At 33.4% G+C, this 20,714-nt stretch overlaps 1 pseudogene; it reads left to right on the top strand.

The window, feature by feature from the left end:
- Positions 1-306: 306 nt before the first annotated feature.
- LOC126728249 (phosphoribosylformylglycinamidine cyclo-ligase, chloroplastic-like) lies at positions 307-15,071 on the top strand (annotated as a pseudogene).
- Positions 15,072-20,714: the final 5,643 nt, after the last annotated feature.

The raw sequence follows: 20,714 nt of genomic DNA, 5'->3' as shown, positions 1-20,714 counted from the left end.
CAGCACATGGGGAAAGAACTGCTTGAGCTCATTGCCACAATTGCTTGGTGCATGTGGTACAATAGAAATAAAACAAGGCATGGAGCCCCATGCCAATCCAGCAGAGAGATAATCCATTAGGCCTAAGTCATACTTGAGGACTACTAGCTTGTCCACCTCCAAAAGCCTCATCATAAGGAACATGCAGACAAATGGTGGACCCCGCCAGATTACCCATGGTATAAAATCAACGTGGATGTGGTTGTCTTTTCAAACACCAAGGCCGTGGGAATTGGTGTCGTGGTGCGTGACCATGAAGGTTCGATGATGGCAACTTTGAGCAAGCGCATACCACTACCACTGGGACCACTTGAAGCTAAAGCCAAAGCCATGGAAGAAGCAGTTTACTTTGCCAGAGATATTGGACTACAAGATGTTATTTTCGAGACCGATTCATCAACTATCTCAGGTGCTCTCACTGATACATCCACAGCACTAGCTACTGTTGAGGACATCATTATTGCATGTTAGGTGACATGGAAACATAACAGCACACACTTTGGGACATCACGCCAAAGGGATTGATACTTTTGTTACTTGGTTAGAGGAAACCCCATTGTGTATTGAATACTTTGTGTTTCAACATGCTTTGTATCTTTCCTCTTCTTAATAAAATTTCCTTATTTCTTATAAAAAAAAATTTGGTTTTTATTATTTTCAACTTATACTTAATTTGGTCCTTACGATTAACTCAGTAACGAAAAAATGTCTATATGACAAATATTGTGCACAATTGTCACACGTGGTATTGGCAGCTTCGGTGTTCTTTTCCCTCTTGGTATGTATGATTTTATTTTGCTTAAAATTAACATGTTCTTTTCTTTTTTTTTTTTATTATTTTTTTTTTTGTAAAATACTCTATTTAGTAAAGTTTTTTTTTTTTTTGGGGGGGGGGGGGGGGGGTTGAATCTGGGGTTAACTTGAATTGAATGTATGTGTTACAATGAGGTTATTTGTATTGTGAATAGGTTGTTGGAAAGAGGAGGTTTGTGTTAGCAATAATAACTGCAATCCAAAATAACAATCACACACAAGAACACAAATATTTACGTGGAAAACCCTTTTTTCTTGAAGGGAAAAATTACGGGACAAATTTCGAATAATTTCACTATTATCAAATCAATCACAATAATTTTTGTGTATGTCTCACGGCTATAGAAAAAATCTCTCTTGTTTTCTTTGCTCTCACACATACTAATTATCTTTCTCAAAGGTGGTGAAAGTTCGAATATGTGTGAATACACAAGAGCTTGTTTAGACCCCCAATTAAAAGTTACGGCTCGATTACTTTTACTCTAGCTTAAACTAAGTGCAAAATTATAGTAAATGCAAGCGAACAAATGATAAAACTACTCTAAGCCATATTCATCAAATATCAATAATAAAATGAAAACACAAGAGTAAGGGAAGAGAGATGCAACCACAAGATAACACCGAGACGTGTTATCAAAGAGGAAACCAAAGAACTCGGTGAAAAACCTCTTCACCGCCCTCCAAGCGGTAATCGATCCACTAGAAAATAAAGTTGGAGTACATGAATAACGAAAGATCGTCTAAGCCTAGTCTACCCAATGTACTTGAGCCCTCCAAGCTCCTACTACCAACAAACTTCTCGGAGTCATGTCTTCTCTAGCTTTTCGGATCCCACAATACGCCCAATTACATCCGCCAAGCCTCACCGGCTTCTTTTGGCAAATCCCCAAAGCTTCCTAAGGTCCAAAACATTCTCTACACTTCAAAAAGGTGTGGGTTGTGTTTGGGTACTAATCTCCTCTTAAGGTATGAAAATGGGAGAGGGAACGAGAAGAGACTACAATGATTTCTCACTAAGGATGAGTAACTCTCTCTCTAAAAGATGGGTGTGTTGTGTTGTAGAAAACCTATTAAGGGCTTTTCTCTCTGAATGGTCTCTCTTACATTTGTAGGTAATGAGAATATATATAGTATGGGTTAAGGGTACGAAAGTCACACTTAAAAGTTCTCCAGGCATAAAGTTTTGCGAGTATCTCGCGGGTTAGCTTTTCTTGAGAGACACTCGCGAAACTAACAACTTGGCACGACTCTTCAGCTTCCAGCATGTGCTTCTCACGTGGCTTTTTCACGGGTTAGCTTCTAGTGAGACACTCGTGAAATCCACTTGTTTATCCAATACATGCTCGATTCTTCACCAACTTAATACTAAACCCAATAAAATAAAATCCCACAAAATACAAGGAACAAAATAATGCAAATACAACACTTTTTGTCGTTGAATAAATCCAACATAAAACATAGTTGTAAATTACAATTTTACAGGTGGCAACACTTTGCTCTCTCTTTTTTTTTTCCCATGCAGCAATCCTTGTTGCTACTTTCACCTTTGCTCTTTGTGCGGCAATCATTTTTCTCTATTCTTCAATATGCAGCACCCTAAAAAACTTAATATATATTATCTTTATATATTACCTAACCGACTTACACTCCTAGTAGCACACAAATTCTAATTCACTTGAATTTGGAGTCTATAATACGGGTCATTCTACGGTACCCCCTATTTGTTTTAGGAGTTACGGTACCCTCCCTAATCCTAACCATTAATTTATTATTGTTTCAATCCTGACTATTCATTTAATTTTAATGGAAACCGGTTACTGGTAAACTAGGTCAATCTATATAAACCAAAAAAATTTCAAATGGTTCCTATCTCAACTTTTCTTTTGCGTTCTCTTCTTCTTCCTCTGGTTCACTGATTCTTTCTTCTTCCTTTCTCAGACTTTGCTCTTGTGTTCACTCCATCTCCTTATATTCATGGTCACATTATATTCCTATTTTTCTATCATTCTAGGTATGGTAGAAAAAACTACAAAATTTTACGAAGTTTTCCGATCTGCAAAGTAGAAGTAGCTTGAAGATAGAGATAGGTTATTGCAAGTAATTTGTCTCTACAATACGATCCTATCGTTTCTTACCCTGTTGAGTGGGAGAAATCATAGGACTTGAGATCAAGCAGTGATTTTCATGGCAAAAAAATCTTTCTTCAAGAAAACAAATCCATATCCAGCAGATGAAATTTCCAACTCTAACCATCCTCAGGAATCCCTACCTCTAGATTTGCAAAATATGGGTTCTTTAATTCTTTGTAGGTCATGTATCTATTTGGGAAAAAAAATTCTTTGGTTTTTTCAATTCAATTAGTAATAGAAATTTATGCCATATAATTGATATTTGACATGTACATGCCACAAGGTTCTTTTCCTCTCTTTCTTCTTTTGATTTTCTTGGATTTTATGATATAAGAAGATAATGTTGAATTGTGATTGAGTTAGTAAATAGGATTCAAGATGGAGGAATTTTTTGCATTTAAAGTTTGGGTTTTTATTTATTTATTTATTTTTATAAGAGTGCTTATGCATATACATGTTTGTAAAAATGCCAAAAAGGGCTTTTGTTTATTTATTTTATATTTTTTTTTTCCTCTGGGCATAATGTTGCCCTTCCTTAGTTATTTAATAGGCCATTGTAATGTTTTTGATGTGTTTGGATTCGGTTAGCTTCTTGTCATGGCAATAGCTATGCTTTGCCATGCTTGGCCAAGCTTTGCATTTGAGCCAGAGGATAATGTCTTAATTCTTCCAGAAAAGAAAGAAAACCATGTCTAGTATTCTACGTAAATGATTTGCTCGTGTTCTTAGTGTTTTTTAGAGAAATAGCCTTGATTGGTCCAAAGGTCTACATGTGGAAACTATTATGATGAATATCATCATCATCATCATCATCATCATAGTTTCCATATGTAAATCTTCGAAAATGATAATAAACAGTCAAAATAAGAACTTATGGAACCTTGGTATGAAAGTAGTAATAATTCTAGAGACTTACAACATCTTTCTTCCATAAAAAAAAAATAGAAACAGGCTGTCCTAACAGGCATAGTAATTCAGAAAAAAAATAAAATTTGATGTAGTAATTCATAAAAGCAGAGAGCTTAAATAGTTTTCATTTTTGCAATAAATATGATATTGATGGGTACAACAATGTTTGCACTGTAATTTTCATCTAGGACTTCAGAATATGAGGACAGTTATGCAAAATGCAAAAGAACTCTTGAGGTATATGTCCATGAGATTTACCTCTCATTAAATGGCAATAATAGTTGCTCTGTTTGCCAATACAGTCAGGTGACTTCTACACTAAATTGGTATCATGAATTCTGTTGATATCAAAGACAAAAGTTCAAGTTATATAAAATACAATTCTTCAATTGGCTCAAGAAGTTTGTTGGTTTTAGAAGGGTACACTAGTTGGTTCACACAAGGGGAGTTGCCGTTTATACAATACATCTGGTACTAGTTTAGAAAGCTCTCTCTGCGTGCATGATTGGTTTAGTCAAGTTTTTTATGCACTAACTATTAATAACTTTTTTATTTGTTCATACTTTCAGAGAATAAGTTGCAACAAAAAAGCCAAATCAAACTATAGAACAAGAAGAAGAAATCTCATCACAAGAAAATCTCTGGTTTCCAGGTAATTTGGTGGCTCTACCATCTTGTACTTTTTATGAGATTATTATAAATTCAACTACAATTACCCTGCCGATTTCTTTCTATTTTATACTCTCCTTGTTTAGCTAATTTTCACTAGTAAAGATGGGTTGTATGCTTACTTTGAGAGACAAGTTTGATTGATACTTTTCAGTTGCTGATCAATTTATCTAAACAATTTGCACTAGGTAGTTCATCAGAAGTTCTCATCACATCTGCAGATTCACGAATTTGGGTTGTTGACGGTATTGATCTGGTTCACAAGTTTAAAGGTATAAATAAGATACATCAAATTGTGTCTTCATTTGTTTTTGTTACTTTCCTTTTTTTATTATTTATTAACATGAAAATGCTTGATACATGAAAATTTTGTCTTAAACCTGATTGACTTGATTAATATGATTGTATATCCAAAATTTGATGCCTTTCTTCATTTCCTGAAGTTCTCAATGGTACTTTCATTATGCAAAGTATTAAAAATTGCTTTGAACTTAATGGCCCTGGTACTCTATGGCTAACTCTTAGATTTAGGCTGTTATAGTTCTGACTAACAACTATTAAAATATTGTAAATATTTGATCTTTAGGAAGGACAATGGTTAAGCACAAATTTGGAGAGCAAAAGCTTATTGTTAACTTTTCTGGCGAAACGCCACTGTGGATCACAAATTTTTTTTATAAACCATTATAGTAGCCTTTTAGTTACAATATGCTAAACCTTTGACCTTTGGAAATATGGTGTAGCACGGATGTGCTTGACTTGGTGCTCTTTAGAGGCGTGTGTAGAACTTACCTATAAAAGAAACTACATAATAAATTAGATGAACTTTTAAATAAAATTACTTATCAAAAAAATAAATTAACAAATTAGTTGGAAAAAAACTTGCTGTCAAAAGGCGTGAATCTTTGAGTTGGACCTGTATGTGGTACTTCTTATGTTTAATGTCAATTTAAACATGAGATCAATCTTTCATTTATTGAGTTATTGAGTTATTCGGAGAAAGGCAACTATACTGATGGTATTAACAAATTTCCATTGAAATCACCCACCTCAAATCCTATACAAAATAATGTGTACGTACTAAATTAGTATTTGCACGTATGGATAACTATTGTGTGAATCTTTAAATTTTTTAAGTTTTAACTGTTTTCATATTTCAAGAATATATTTATTGGAAGTAAATTTTACAATTTACACATAATATGCTTAAATTGCTTCTTTATCAATAGTGTTTACTTTTTGTAGAAGAATTGGTCGGAATGTTTGCGATACAAGTTGGCATCAAATCTAGCGCTTTCAAAAGAAAATGAACAATGTTCCAAAATTATAGAAAATGCTAGAAAAATTCTAGTACATGATTATTTTCGGTCACTTAAATGATAGTCATTTGTATAAATTGATGACTGAATTTTCTGGAAAATGCTGCAATTTAGTGAATTTTCTTTTTTGCAAAAGGGAGATTGAATTTTTATCATTCATGATCGCAAACGTATGTGTTGTGTGCATACATGCAATGTAGTTGACAGTTACATTTGTGAAGAATTGGAAAATTAAATTTGTTGTGGTGCTTTATGTGACACTATTCAGAGCAGTGGCATTTCAACCTTGCTATCTCTTGTGACCCCAGGGGCTAAAACTTATCATCATTGCGAAATGATAAATTATGAAGGACAATTATTTTGATAAATTTTTTAAAAATAATCAAAGTTTGACCAAGGCCACCATTTCTCAAGGCTATCACAGTTTCATATATAAGAGCTACAAAATTTTAAAAAAAAATTGCTATTGGGATAAGCGTTAATTAGTAAGTAAAAAAGTGACTTTAGTAGTGGACCCAAATGTAAAAGTATGGTCAGATGTGATATTGGTATTGCCCATGTGACAATGGAACCGTCAAATGTAAAATATAAAAAAAAAATAAAAAAAATAAGGTACTACCGAATGTGATAAAAGTACTGTCAGAAGTGATGTTGGTGCTATCCAATGTAATAATGGAACTGTCAAATGTGAGAAAAAAAAATAGAGTACCACTAAATGTGACAAAAGGACAATCAGATGCGATGTTGGTATTGCCTAATGTGACAATGGAATCATTAAATGTGAGAAAAAATAAAGGAACCACTAAATGTGACAAAAGTATTGTCAAATGTGATGTTGGTATTGCCAAATGTGACAATGGAACCGTCAAATGTGAGGAAAAAAAAAAAAAAAACCACCAAATGTGACAAAAGTATTGTCAACTATGATGTTGGAATTGTACAATATAAGGATGAAACCGTCAAATATGAGAAAAGGATAAGGGAACCACAAAATGTGACAAAAGAACTGTCACATGCGATGTTGGAACTGCACGATGTGAGGATGGAACTGTCAAATGTGATAAAAAAAATAAGGGTACCACCGAATGTGTCAAAAGAACTGTCACATGTGATGTTGGAATTGCATAATGCGAGGATGAAATCGTCAAATGTGAGAAAAAAATAAAGAACCATCGAATGTGGCAAAAGAACGGTAACATGTAATGTTGGAATTACGCAATGTGAGAATGGAATCGTCAAATGTGAGAAAAATAAAGAACCACTGAATGTAGCAAAAGAACTATAACATGTGATATTGGAACTGCACAATATGAAGATGTAATTGTTAAATATGAGAAAAAAGTAAAGGAACCATTGAATGTGATAAAAGAACTGTCACATGTGATGTTGGAACTGCACAATGTGAGGATAGAACTATCAAATGTGAGAAAAAAGTAAGGGAACCATCGAATGTGACAAAAGAATTGTCACATGTGATGTTGGAACTGCCCAATATAAGGATATAACCGTCAAATGTGAGAAAAAGGTAACCTGATATAGTAAGTTACCTACTAGTGGATACCATACCCCTTTTTTTGAGGGAGGTACGGTAGAATTACCACTATAATACTACATGCTAGCCACGGAATAATAATACAAGCCCATATGTGGGCTTTCAATTTGTGAGCTAAACCACGTGCTTTATGCACCCAATAGTTTGTTTTGTATTATGAACCGACTTCTGGTACGCTAGTTGCCAATAAGGATAGAAACATAGGCTTATGATTTTTTATTTTTTATTTTTTTATTTTTTTTTAATTTTTTTGTAAATAATACGCTTAATCTTCAATTTTTCTTAATTTTTATGTGTTTATATTAGATTATAGGTGAGAGTGGTACGGTAATTTTACTTTTGTTTTTTTGGCCAAAATCCAGATTACAACAACCCATTAAATATTGAGTGAATTGTCAATGTCGTTTCTAAATTATATTTTTAGTCATAAGTTGGTCCTTCTGTCCACCGCAGACTGTAAAATAGACATCAAGTCCAGTAAAACAGTGTCATATCGCGGCGAGTTAAGTAAATTGACAGGAATGTTAAAGTTCAAGGACTTATATTTCACCTAAACACATAATGTATTTGAAGAGTGGCAGTTTCATAGATGTTAATGGATGGGCGAACTAAGTTTACAGGAATGCGAAAGTTTCAAGATTAAAATGTGAAAAAAATAAACTTAAGGGAAGAAATTGATTCACCCAAACTTGAAGTATGTAATTTGGATTAAAGCTATTTTGCGTGTTTGTGTATGTGAATGAATTATGGTGTAATTGACAGCTCAATTTTATGACTTGTGTTTGGTTTCTTAAGTTAATTATTGAGTACTGATGTTTACCGGTGGGCAGTCTTGTTTTGACCCCAGGTCCTTCGTAGTCTCAAGCAGCATGGCTAGGATTCCTAATATTCATCCTCTTTCTATCTCGTAATTTTATCCGCTTGCATTTGTGTTTTTTAGTTTTTGGGTTTAATAAATTATCAAATGAACGTATTTTTTTTTGTGTCTTTTAGATAGATAACTTACAAGTCAAATAGGTAATTCATTTGGCAATTTTAGCCAAATAAACTCTCATTCTTGTTCCTGCTAGATCCAAGCCAAGAAAACTTGAGGATAGTTGCTGATTTTTGTCTTCATTTGGTGTTCTTTTATAAGAAAATCTTGTTGTTCCATGTTGGGACTGGTTGTTTTGAGTTTTTAAAGTTTGCTAATCTTGTGTCCATGGACAAGCGCGATTCATACCTTGTTGCTAGTACAGATGGTGTGGGAACTAAACTTAAACTTGCATTTGAATCTGGAATTCATGAAACCATTAGGAATGATCTGGTAATATTTGATATCAAATTCTGTTAAATTATTTTGTTAGTATTTTTCTAGTGCACTTTTTCTTGCTTCAGGTTTGTTGGGTTAAAATGAATTGATCCCTTGCAATTAATTAATTAATTACCCAAGTTAATTAATTAAGTTCAATTACATGCAATAGTGTGGTAGAACAAACAAATCACCAATTATATTAAATGCAGCAGAAAATGAATTTGACACAGGTGATTTGTTTACGAATGGGGAAAACCAATGAGGCAAAACCCTACCGGGTGATTTTAAGGTCACCACTCCCAAGAATCCACTATTATCAATTACAAACAGTTACAAGTATAAAAAATCTTACCAAACCCTTTGGCCTATTCCGAAATACCAACTTACAGTTGAACCCTTACCCCAATACCTAATTGGACTTGTATTGTAGCGGTAATCTTTTCATTCAATGCACAAATCCCAGTACGTGACTAACCAATGATGCACAATCCCAATATGTGACTAACTCCAGCAACTTGAAGTGGTTGTTGGCTATAAAGTTTTTCAGTTCATCAACAATGAAGATCAGGAAACTCCTTGGTCACAAAACCCTTGGCGTAAAGACGCAGTAGCTTCTTCAGAGAGAATAATGAACTAGGGCACTTTCTACGTGCACTACGACCTTTAAAATAATCCTTATATATGTCTAGGGTTGTGAGAAAAGAAACCCTATACAAATATTTCAGCATAGGCCTAAAATCAGATCTGGAAGTTCTGATTTCGTAAGTCTCGACAGAAACAGCTTATGTCGAGCTTCAACATTAAATCTCGATAGAAGTCTTTCTGTCGAGATTGCTGTCGAGATTTAATGAACATCTTTTTTTCACTTTTTTCTTAGTCCAATCTTCATGGTTTTAACACTTAACTTGAACAACATGTTTCTTGAAGTCCTAAACCCACCCTAGACCTACCAAATTACAAGTAAAGTGCATTTTGTCAAAGGTGTTGGGAAATTTAGACCCCGGTTGATAGAATTAACAAGTTTTAAACCCAAGTTGTTAATTAGATTTATTATGAATAAACCTTGTTAAAACAAACTAACATCAATATATGTCACAAATAAATGCAGCAGAAAAATAAATAAAACAAAATATGATGACCTAGGAAAACCAATGAAACAAACTAGTTTTGCAGTAAAAAACCTGGGAAGAAACCTTCCCGAAAAGCAATTCACTATAGTAAAGAGAAGTTTCAAATCTAGTACAAAACCTTTGTCCCTAGAGTCCTAGACTCTACAATCCCTGTAGATGAACTTATAGCAGAAACCTTCTACTGCTTCAGAACCTCTGAACTCTTCAATATATAAACGCCACCCTTTTGCACGGATCCCAATACGTGACTAACCAATGATACGCGGCTCCCAGTACGTGACGAACTCACCAACTTGAAGAAAATGTTGGTTGCAAAGTTTTTCACTTCATCAACAATGAAGATCAAGAAGCACTTGGTCACTTTTTGCATGTGTTCTCCTTGTATTCTCTTATGTGACGGCCTTTAAAATAAGTCTTATATATGTCTAGGGTTGTGAGAAAAGAAACCCTACACATATATGTTAGCATGGGCCGAAGATCAAATCTGGAAATCTGAATTTCGTAATTCTCGATAGATACATCTGTCAAGCAGTTGTCGAGACCTCGATAGATAGTATCTGTCGAGAGCTGTTGAGACTCATTAAACCTCAATAGATATTATCTGTCGAGAGCTGTTGAGAATCTGTCCAGTTTTAATGAACAACCCTTCTTCACTTGTTTCTTGGTCCAATCTTCATGGCTTTAATACTTGACTTGAACAACATGTTTCTTGAAGTATTAAACACATCCTAGATCTACCCAATTACAAGTAAAGTGCGTTTTGTCAAAGGATTAGCCAATTACATAAAATATGTCCTTAATAAAAAGATTAGCTAGTCACATAAAATATGTCTCTAAGAAGGTTGCAATGAGTGTCAATGACATTATTACTTCTGGAGCAAGACCACTTTTTTTTCTTGATTACTTTTCTACTAGCCACCTAGATGTTGACCTTGCTGAAAAGGTACAAACAAATGTGCACAATTGGACTATGTTACATAAGTCACAAAAATTGTAAATGTACAAAAGCTCAAGCTGATTTGATCTTTCTGTTTTCTAATCTAGGTTATAAAAGGCATTATAGATGGTTGCTAACAATCTGATTGTGCTCTTTTAGGAGGAGAGGTACGTGACTTATTTTATTTTTATTACCTTTTTAGTATCTTGAAATTTTGCTTGTGTCAATGAGTGCTTTCCATTTAATATATCATGTGGTTTACTCCCCAGGGGTAAGTCCAAACAAATGTGCATAATTGGACTAGGTTGCATGGGTCACAAAAATTGTAAATGTACAAAAGCTTAAGCTGATTTGATCTTTCTGTTTTCTAATCTAGGTTATAAAAGCATTGTAGATGGTTGCCAACAATCTGATTGTGCTCTTTTAGGAGGAGAGGTACGTGACTTATTTTATTTTTATTACCTTTTTAGTATCTTGAAATTTTGCTTGTGTCAATGAGTGCTCTCCATTTAATATATCATGTGGTTTACTCTCCAAGGGTAGGTCCAAAGGACCCTGCGTTGGCAATAGGTCTAAGGATAAGGCAGTCTTAAGTATTTTTTGTTTTGACTGTGACAAATTTCTACAAGCTATGAATTATAATGGGAGGGCAAATCGTGCATCTAACTGCTCTCATAATTAGTATATTAATCTAACATCCTGTTTGTCTCCTTTTCACATTAATGGGTCTCAAATGAGATAGTACTTGGAAGTAATCAATTCAAATATTGCAAGTATCTAATGTTGTCAGATTGTACTGTATGTGAAAGAGCTAATAGAATTTTATTCGGCTTTGTGGGTTACTTCATGATTGTAGTACAAGAGGTATAGGGCTGAAGTACTTCGTTATGGAGAGAAAAGAAGGGGGGGGGGGGGGGGAGGGGGAGGGGGAGGGGGAATGAGAGGTATTTTTCTTAATAAGACAACAAATTTGAGTGTACTCATCTTGTTATACCATCCCTCTTAGAATATGATGATGTGGCCTTGGCACACTTATACAGTTAGTTGATTATGAAAATCATGTGTTTCAACATTTATGCTGCTTGTTCAATTTGACTGGAATGTGTCCTGACTGGAGAGAATTAGCTTCTTACATGGTTTTAGTGAATTTCAATTACATTTAAAACTATAGTGGTCTTTTTCCCCCTTTTTTCTCCATCCCCCCTCCTATTTGAATTAAAATTAGAACGATTATGCATATTCTTTTAACTCTAATGTGCATTTCATGGGTTTTTAATACCTTTCAAACTACAGAGATGCCAGATTTTTATGCAGATAATATGATCTCAGTGGTTTTGCTATTGGCATTTTAAAAAAAGATTTAGTTATTGATGCGAGAGACATTGCAACTAGAGATGTCCTTATTGGCCTAACATCCAGCGGTGTTCATTCAAATGGTTTCTCTCTAGTAACACAATTAGTGATGTTTTCTAAAAGTCTTTACTATGTCATTATTATGATATGAATGTTCAAATAGTGTGTAAAACACCTATAAACGTTTAGACCCCCAATTCACAAATTACCAATACAAGCTTATAATCAAACAATGTATGTGCAGAATATGAAAATAAGCTAAAACAGAATTGGTAAAACAATCTAAACCTAAATTAATCATAACCACAGTAGTAATTAAAAGGCAAAGATTAAGGGAAGAGCGATGCAAATACAAAGACAACACAGCGATGTGTTATCGAAGAGGAAACCGAAGTCCTTGACGAAAAACCTCTCTGCCACCCTCCAAGCGGTCAATAATCCACTAGAGAATAAAGTTGGGATACATGAATAGCAGAAAACCTTCCAAGCCTAATCTATCTAGTGCACCTAAGCCCTCCAAGCTTCTTGCTCCAACAGGGTTACGCTGAACCTTGTCTTCTCTAGCTTACCAGATCTCGTAATTGCCCATTGCATCAACCAAAATGAATTGGTCCCTTTTGAACTGCTTCTCAAGCACCAAAAAGCCTTCTCACAGATATGGGTAAGGTGAGATAAGGATTTAGCTAATGTGCCTCTCAAGGATATATCAATGGAGAGGGTGAAAGTAGAGGAATTTGGAGAATTAAAGGATAAAGATTGTGGATGAGTCAATCTTGTTTTTCTCTAGGGTTTCTCTCTCAAAATTATCTCTAGAAGCTCTCTACATTTCGTGGGTATAAGGGTATTTATAGTAGGGTGTATGAGGAATACGAAGAGTCAGTTATAACCAAACAGGGCATTCTAGAGACTCGAGCTCGCGACTAGAACAAGTCGCAAGCTAACGGCCTGGCTAGATTGGAAGTTTTGTCCTATAGTGCAACAGCTGGCGTGACTCTTCAGCTCCCCCTACATGCTTCACACGTGTGCCATTCTGGCGACTCGCCAGTCATGAGCCAGTCACGAGATCTAGTTGCGAGGCTCTTCTTGAGTGCACACTCTTGAGTTTTTCTTCACACTCTCTCACACAATACCCTTACATGATCCCCACCTAAATACAGGGTTTCTAAATGTTGAATTACAAGTAAATTTGGCACAGAATAAAGCCAACAAAATGATTGAATAAATTCAACCTTACATGATAACATCTATTGAAAAGACTTTGTTAAATATTTGAAATAGTATTTGCTAAGGTATTTCAATGTATGATGCTTTAGTCTGCCAAATTCCTTGCTGATATGTACTGCTATATTTTCACTGGGTTCTAACTCGAAGTGGCCTTTCTCTGGAGCACAAACTTCCTGGTGAAGATATTATAGGAGAATCTGGCATTTTACCCCTTTTTTTAAAAAAAAAAACTAGCAATATGCCCCTGCTTCCAAACTATATAAGGGCGTGCCCCTATTTCGATACTCAATTACCTTAAAATCGAGTTTCAATTAAATACTCGATTTGTAGAAAATCAAGTTATGCCCGACCAAACTTTAAAAAAAAATATATATATATATATATATATATATGCATGGAACTCGAGTTCCTAGAAATCGAGTTCCGTGCAAAATTTTTTTTAGTGTAATAGCCCCATACAAGGTTCAAGGAGTCCTATAGTGGCGTTTTAAAGTCCTATAGTGCATTTTTAAGCCCTATAGCGGCATTTTTCTGCAATTTTTTTTTCTAAGTGTGATTGTCCCATGGCAGGTTGAGGGAGCCCTATAGTGACCTTTTTTTTAGCCCTATAGTGACGTTTTAAAGCCCTATAGCGGCGTTTTCCTGCAAATTTTTTTTCTAAGTGTTATTGTCCCATGGCAGGTTGAGAGAGCCCCATAGTGGCCTTTTTTTAGCCTTATAGTGGCGTTTTAAAGCCTTATAGTGGCGTTTTGGAACTCGATCTCCATCAAATCGAGTTCTATGCATTTTTTTTTTTTTTTTATATTTTAATTTTTAAGTTTGTTCGGGCATAACTCGATTTTAAGGTAATCGAGTTCCGAAACAGGGGCATGCACCTATATAGTTTACAAACAGGGGCATATTACCAAATTTTTTGCCAAATAGGGGGCAAAAGGCTAGATTCTCCAGATGTTACATTAGGCGAAGCTTTGATGGCCCCAACTGTTATCTATGTTAAGTAGTTTACTTATTGCCCTCTATTTTACATTATACAGTTCAATATTGTCTTGTTGCTTAGTTTGACCAATGTGGTTTCCCCTTTCCTTCAAAATTAGGTACTTGACTTAATAAGCAAGGGTGGGATAAAGGGGATTGCCCACATCACAGGTGGTGTTTTCACAGACAATATACCTCGAATGTTTCCAAAAGGGCTTGGTGCTGTCATCCATAATACCAAGTGTGTTTAAGTGGATTCAAGAGGTAAAATGTATTCTGTGTTGGAAATATTGAGAAAAGATGAAGTGATTGTTGGCAGAGTACTTCTGTCTTCCATATAGTTTTTTTTTTTTCTTTGTCTGGTTTTCTTCAACCACCTATATATTTTTCTTGAAAAAATAAATAATATTTTTTTTCTTACTTTTTAATTAGGCGGGAAAAATCGAGGATGTTGAGATGAGGCGGACTTTTAACATGGGCATTGGGATGGTTCTAGTTGTGAGCAAGGAAGCATCTTATAGAATACTTGAGAGTGGAAATGGAGCTTATAAAGCATACCGGATTGGTGAGGTTGTAAGTGGTGAAGGAGTGAGCTACCAAATTGTCGTATCATTAGTGTTCTATGCTGGGTTTTTTTTTTGTTTTTTTTTGGTGAAAGGTACACTGGTTTTTCGTTTGCATTAGATGATAAATTATATTGTGAGTTGCAGCATAAATTTCTGTTGTAATTCATGGATGAAGAAATTAGTCATATCAAAGCTGTTTTGTAGGACTTCATGAATCATGACTATTAATTACCAACAATTAGAGGTTTTGGTTGATGGCTGTGAGATTAATTATATAGTGAGTCGCAGCATAAATTTCTGTTGTAATTAATGGATGAAGGAATTGTTCACATCTAAGCTGTTTTGTAGGACTTCATGGCTTTTAGTTACCAACAATTGGTGGTTTTGGTTGATGGCTGTTAAAGGTCAGTTTCTCAATAGGACATTGTACATCAGGGATATGAAGAGATTAGGGGCTATTTGATTTTTATGTTTCCATCACCCATAACTCGAAAATGGTGGGACCCACGGAGAGAAAGATTGTTTGGCTATGTTTCCAGTTTTTGTTTCCATCCCCCATAACTCAAAAATGGTGGGACCCATGGAGAGAGAGCTTGTTTGGCTATGTTTCCAGTTTTTGTTTCCATCACTTAATTATCTGATTTTTGAGTGATGAGTTATGGAAACTGAAAACATATTTAGGTATTTTCAAGTTATGGAAACAGAGTTACGATGCATTTTTATAAATACACACAAAGCCACAACCGCAACTTTTGACTTTTAAGGTTTTTTTTTTTTTTTTTTTTTTTTTTTTTTTTTTTTTGTGAAATAGAACTGAGTTATGTGCCAAACGGGTGGGGTTTGGGAAATTGGGGTATTTTAAGTAATGAGTGACGAAAATTAAGTGAGGAGTGAGGAGTGATAGTTTCCAAAAAACCAAACAGCCCCTTATTATCACATACAGCAACAAGATGTATGTGATAACCTCAAAATTAAAACATTCTGTGATCATGGATAAAAGCTTAATGGTTGTTAATAGTAGATTGGTATCTTCCAAGTTCTCGTACGTTTTGGTCTTGCTTTAAAACATCAAGGGGTAAATCATTAAAGCACCTTCAATTTAAGTTTCTATAAGATATTTAAGAGTTGGCAATGCTACGTCATCAATATTGGCTTCTAAAAGAATTTTGGCATTTTATCTTTTGAAAAAAAATATAAATATTGTAATTCACTTTCCCATAGTTTATAAATCAATTAAAAAAGTCATATAAAATGTTGTAACCCCTATAAGGAAATTTTTTTTTCTATGAGATTTTTTTGGTTATGAATTATTGAATTATGATATTAGTGAATTGGGGATTTTTTTTGTTCATCCTATATACTATTTAAATTTTTCAAAAACATTTGGGGGGGGGGGGGGGGGACATGGCCCCCCTCAGCCCCTTAGAATGAGATGCTACAAAATAGCATTTATAGCATATACATTGTTTGATGAGAATGCTCTTAAATGGAGTAATTCTTTCCCTGAAAATAGAGTCCCATGTTCAAAACGCCAGCATAAATGCTTCCTAATCTTCATCACCATTTAAAAATGAAATGGAATGAGTAAATTATAAAGAAGTTGAAAGTAATGGAATAAAATGAAATGAAATAATTTTGTTTGGATATTTTAAAATAAAGGAATTGAAGGTAAGTGACATTTTTGTTTTTGGAGTAACATAGAGGGAAATTAATGAAATCATTTTATGATAATATTATTATTAAACTCATTTTTTTAAAGACTAAATATATAGGGGTATATTGAGAGTTTTAGTGAAAATTTTATTAAACTTAATTCATTTCATTCCAATTCCTCTCAATTTTGGAGAAAATGAAAATTTGAGATTTGGACGAAATAGAGAGGAATGAATGTTTTCTCTTACCCATTCCATTTTCTCTTACTTATTAAGCTTTCAAACAAGAGAATAACATTTTCATTCCCTTCATTAAAACTCTTAAATAAGGGAATGAAAAAATATTACAAAATAGTTCATTTTATTCTATTCCATTCCATTTTGGATCTAGTATCTTCAGTCTTCACCTATAGAGGCACATAAAAACTATGTTATTTCTTTTCTTTCTATTGTACAACAGAAACTTGCGTTCGGTGATTTAGTTGACAATAGCCATCTTTAGCAAAGTCTTTCTTTAATTGACAAAAAGGTGAAAGTTAAGACAAAATATAACATTGAATTCTTTGTCCAACATTTATCATTCCAATAAGTATTAGACAAAGAATGGGAAGTTGTTGATACCATAGGATCCTTACTACAGACAATCTTCAAAAGAGACCAATTATATGTGCAAAAGGTGTGGTCAATGGTTTTTGGTTTGTTTGGTATTCATTGGGTTTTGCCGGCGATGAAGACAGAGGAGGATTTGAGATGGTAGGATGGCGGTGGAGAGATTACAGGATTTAAGGTTTGCCGCCGGTGGAGATAGAGGGTTTGGGTTGGCTGGCCAACGGTGGAGACAGGAGAATTTGAGACTGGTAGGAGCTAGGTTTCTTTGATGAAAGAGAAAGAGAGAGAGATTATACGCTTTGTTAGTTTAGGTTTTTAGTTTTTATTTTTATTTTTTTTAATAGGTGGTGTAGTTAACTAGGGTTAGTTGGGTTTGGTTTACTTAAGTAATCATGTGCAACGCACATGCCATTTTTTACACTTGTCAATTTATTAGAGCAATTTGTAGATTTAGGCTATAATTGGTTTTATAGCTAAACTTTGTCCTAGGAATACCGCCCATTGTGGTTTTTGTTCAATTGTAAATATTTTCCTTTGCAGAGATTCGCATAATACTAGTATTAAATTGTTCATATCATGATTTTCTAAGTAGCTCTTGGATTTTTTAGGTAAGATGAGCAGTTACTAGTTTTAGAAACTTTTATGGAAAAAAAAAAATAACTTTTTTGGTAGATTTTTATATTTCTTAAAAAAATTGTATTAAAAATAATAAATACCCTAAGGGTACCTATTTACAAGACCCTCTATAAATTTATGTTGAAAATGATTTTATTTTTAACATATTTTTAGTAAAATTTTATTAATGTTTACCATTTTAATACCTTCATTTGTATTTTATTAATATTAAATTAATTTTGACGTCATCACGGTTCGACCTTAATTAAACCTTGGTCCAACCTTAAAAATTTTTAACCTCTCCCTTTTGGGAGAATAATAAAAATGTGAGATTTTAAGGGGAAAAAAAATACGTTTTTTCTCTTACCAGTTTCATTTCCTCTCACTTATTAAATTTTCAAATAAAAGAATGATCTTACCATTCATTTCATTAAAACTCTTAAACAAGAGAGTGAATGAAATATTTTAAAATAATTCCTTAAACAAGTGTATAAAATTCGTTTCACCTTCAAAACTGTGTTATTCCTTTTCTTTCTATTGTACAATAGAAACTCGGGCTTGGGGATTTTAATTGACAAAATTCATCTTTAGTAAAGTCTTTCTTTCCTCCTCCTTCTTTTTTATTTTTATTCTAGAGAAAGGTAAATTAGCCAAGTCATTTTCAAGTTGGAACTAAGTTATCTGAGATTGCTATAGGTCATTTTCAAGTTGGAACAAGTCATCTGAAACTTACTACTCTTTATTTTCAGTTGATGTGAAGCTTAAGAAAGCCCAACATCTTACGCACCACATGTCAAGAAGTCTAGTCATATGCTAAGAAATTTGTTGTTGACTTGAGTAGTCTTGTCTCTAATAAATTTAGTTTTATGAACCACATGTCAATAAGCCTAGTGTTGGAACATTTTAATATTAATTAATTAAAATTGATTTATATTACAACATAAATGTAAAAATATGGGAGTTAATATGGAAGATGAAGAGTTAGTGAAAATATTTAATCCCACATTGAAAATGAGAGAGACTATTTTATTCTTTTTAATTGTGGTGATTAATGGGCTGATATAAATTGACTCAAATATTGGGCTAGATACATGCGCAAGGGAAAGGTGAAGGGAGGAGGTCTAACCCATCAAATTAATATCCAGCAATTGAACTTGTAACATTCGTTCTTTCTGGTGGAGTTTTGGGTTTGAACACTTTGTGCAAAGGTTTTCTAGCTATACGACATTTGTTGGGCTGTTGTATCATGAGAGAGACAAGCCAGAGAAGGTCTACACCGGTTACAAAGTTTAGCCAACTAAGGGCTTGAATTTCCTTAAAGAGAGTGTGTGCTGCACCTCAGTCCAAATAGTGTTGTATAATTTTTTCTCTTCAAATTAATAAAATTCAAAAGTATTATTCAGTTTCTTTTTGTGTTAAGTCCCCAAATCTAGTATTTGGTGTGTAAATCTTTTTTAAGGGTTAAAATTGGTTCTTAGAGTTAAACTAGGTGGCGAGTCCTAAACCTTCTACCTTTAGTCCATTTGACTATGAATGTAATCTCTTAGGAAAAAAAAAATCTACAATCATGTGTTTAAGGTGAGTCCACATAAGGTTCTTTCGGAACCATAATGATAAAACCCTGTGAGGATTTTCCAACACATAGTAGTCATAGTATAGTTAGTTGAATGCTATAGTACCTCTAGGGTCAATCAAGTTATTCCTGGAATATTCCACAATGAGATTACTAAAATACCCTTGAGCATAAAAATGCAAATGACCCAATAGTTAAAGGGGAAGCAAATGACATAATAATTAAGTGAAGGGGGGGGGGGGGGGTTACAACTAAATGTGTCATATTTTATTAATATTTCAAATTCTAAATTTCACAATTTCAAATTCAAATTTTTTTTATTAAAAATAAATTTTAACTTTCCTAATTTAGTCAAGAAAAAAAATCTTAACTTGATGTATTATAGTAATATCTCCTAATCAATGTGTTGGATTTAATATATTTTTTTTAACCAAAAAAAATATAAAAAAAAAAAAAAATTACAATGCTATATACTTTTTAAGTTCATTTACTATCAACTAATCCTTTGATAGCTAAAAATGAAATCTAAGATGGAAAATACATACATTGATACTTTGAAGTTAATTCAAAATAAAAATGTCATATAACATTTTTTAAAATCAAGGCATACATAAAACATTTTAATCAAATACTTTGTTTAATAAATTAAGTAATTTTTCTTCAATAAATAGACATCTTTTGAATTAATTTTTTCTTCAATATTCGGTTATTTGCACTTTGCCCCTATTAACAATTGAGTCATTTGCACTTCTCGAGGGTATTTTAGTAATTTTGTTGTGTAATATTCCAACAATGTATTTACTCATTCTCAATAGTTATGGGGGGATATTGCTCAATTTTATAGTTTAGGGAGAGAAGGGTTGGGGGGGGGGGGGGGGTGTTTATCCTAAATATAATTTTTCGTTGTTTGGTTGAAAAGAAAACATGAGAGGATGAAAATTGTAATTTGCATGAATTTACTATTATGCCCCTGTTATATAAAAATTAATTTTTAATACTTTTAATAATTATGCCAAAAACAACTAATAATATATATTTTTTAATTATTAAGCTAAAAAAGACTAAAACAACATTTAGGGTATGTTTGACACATTGAATGATAATTGCATTAGGAATGATAATCTTTATCATTGGAAATATATATAAGGTAAAGTAATAGAATAACTATTCCTATTAATAGGTTTGGTTGTGAAATAGAAATAAAACTACAAATCTATTTTTTTTAAAAACATAGTAATTTTCTAATTATTGTGCACAGAGATAAATTATATTTTGAAAATATAATAATTTCAAAATTTATTACATATATTAGAGAATGACTATTATATCCATTATAGGGAGGAATATATATTCCTC

Source organism: Quercus robur, chromosome 5 (assembly GCF_932294415.1).
Source record: "Quercus robur chromosome 5, dhQueRobu3.1, whole genome shotgun sequence".
Taxonomy (NCBI): domain Eukaryota; kingdom Viridiplantae; phylum Streptophyta; class Magnoliopsida; order Fagales; family Fagaceae; genus Quercus; species Quercus robur.
This window is presented reverse-complemented; position numbering and strand designations above follow the sequence as displayed.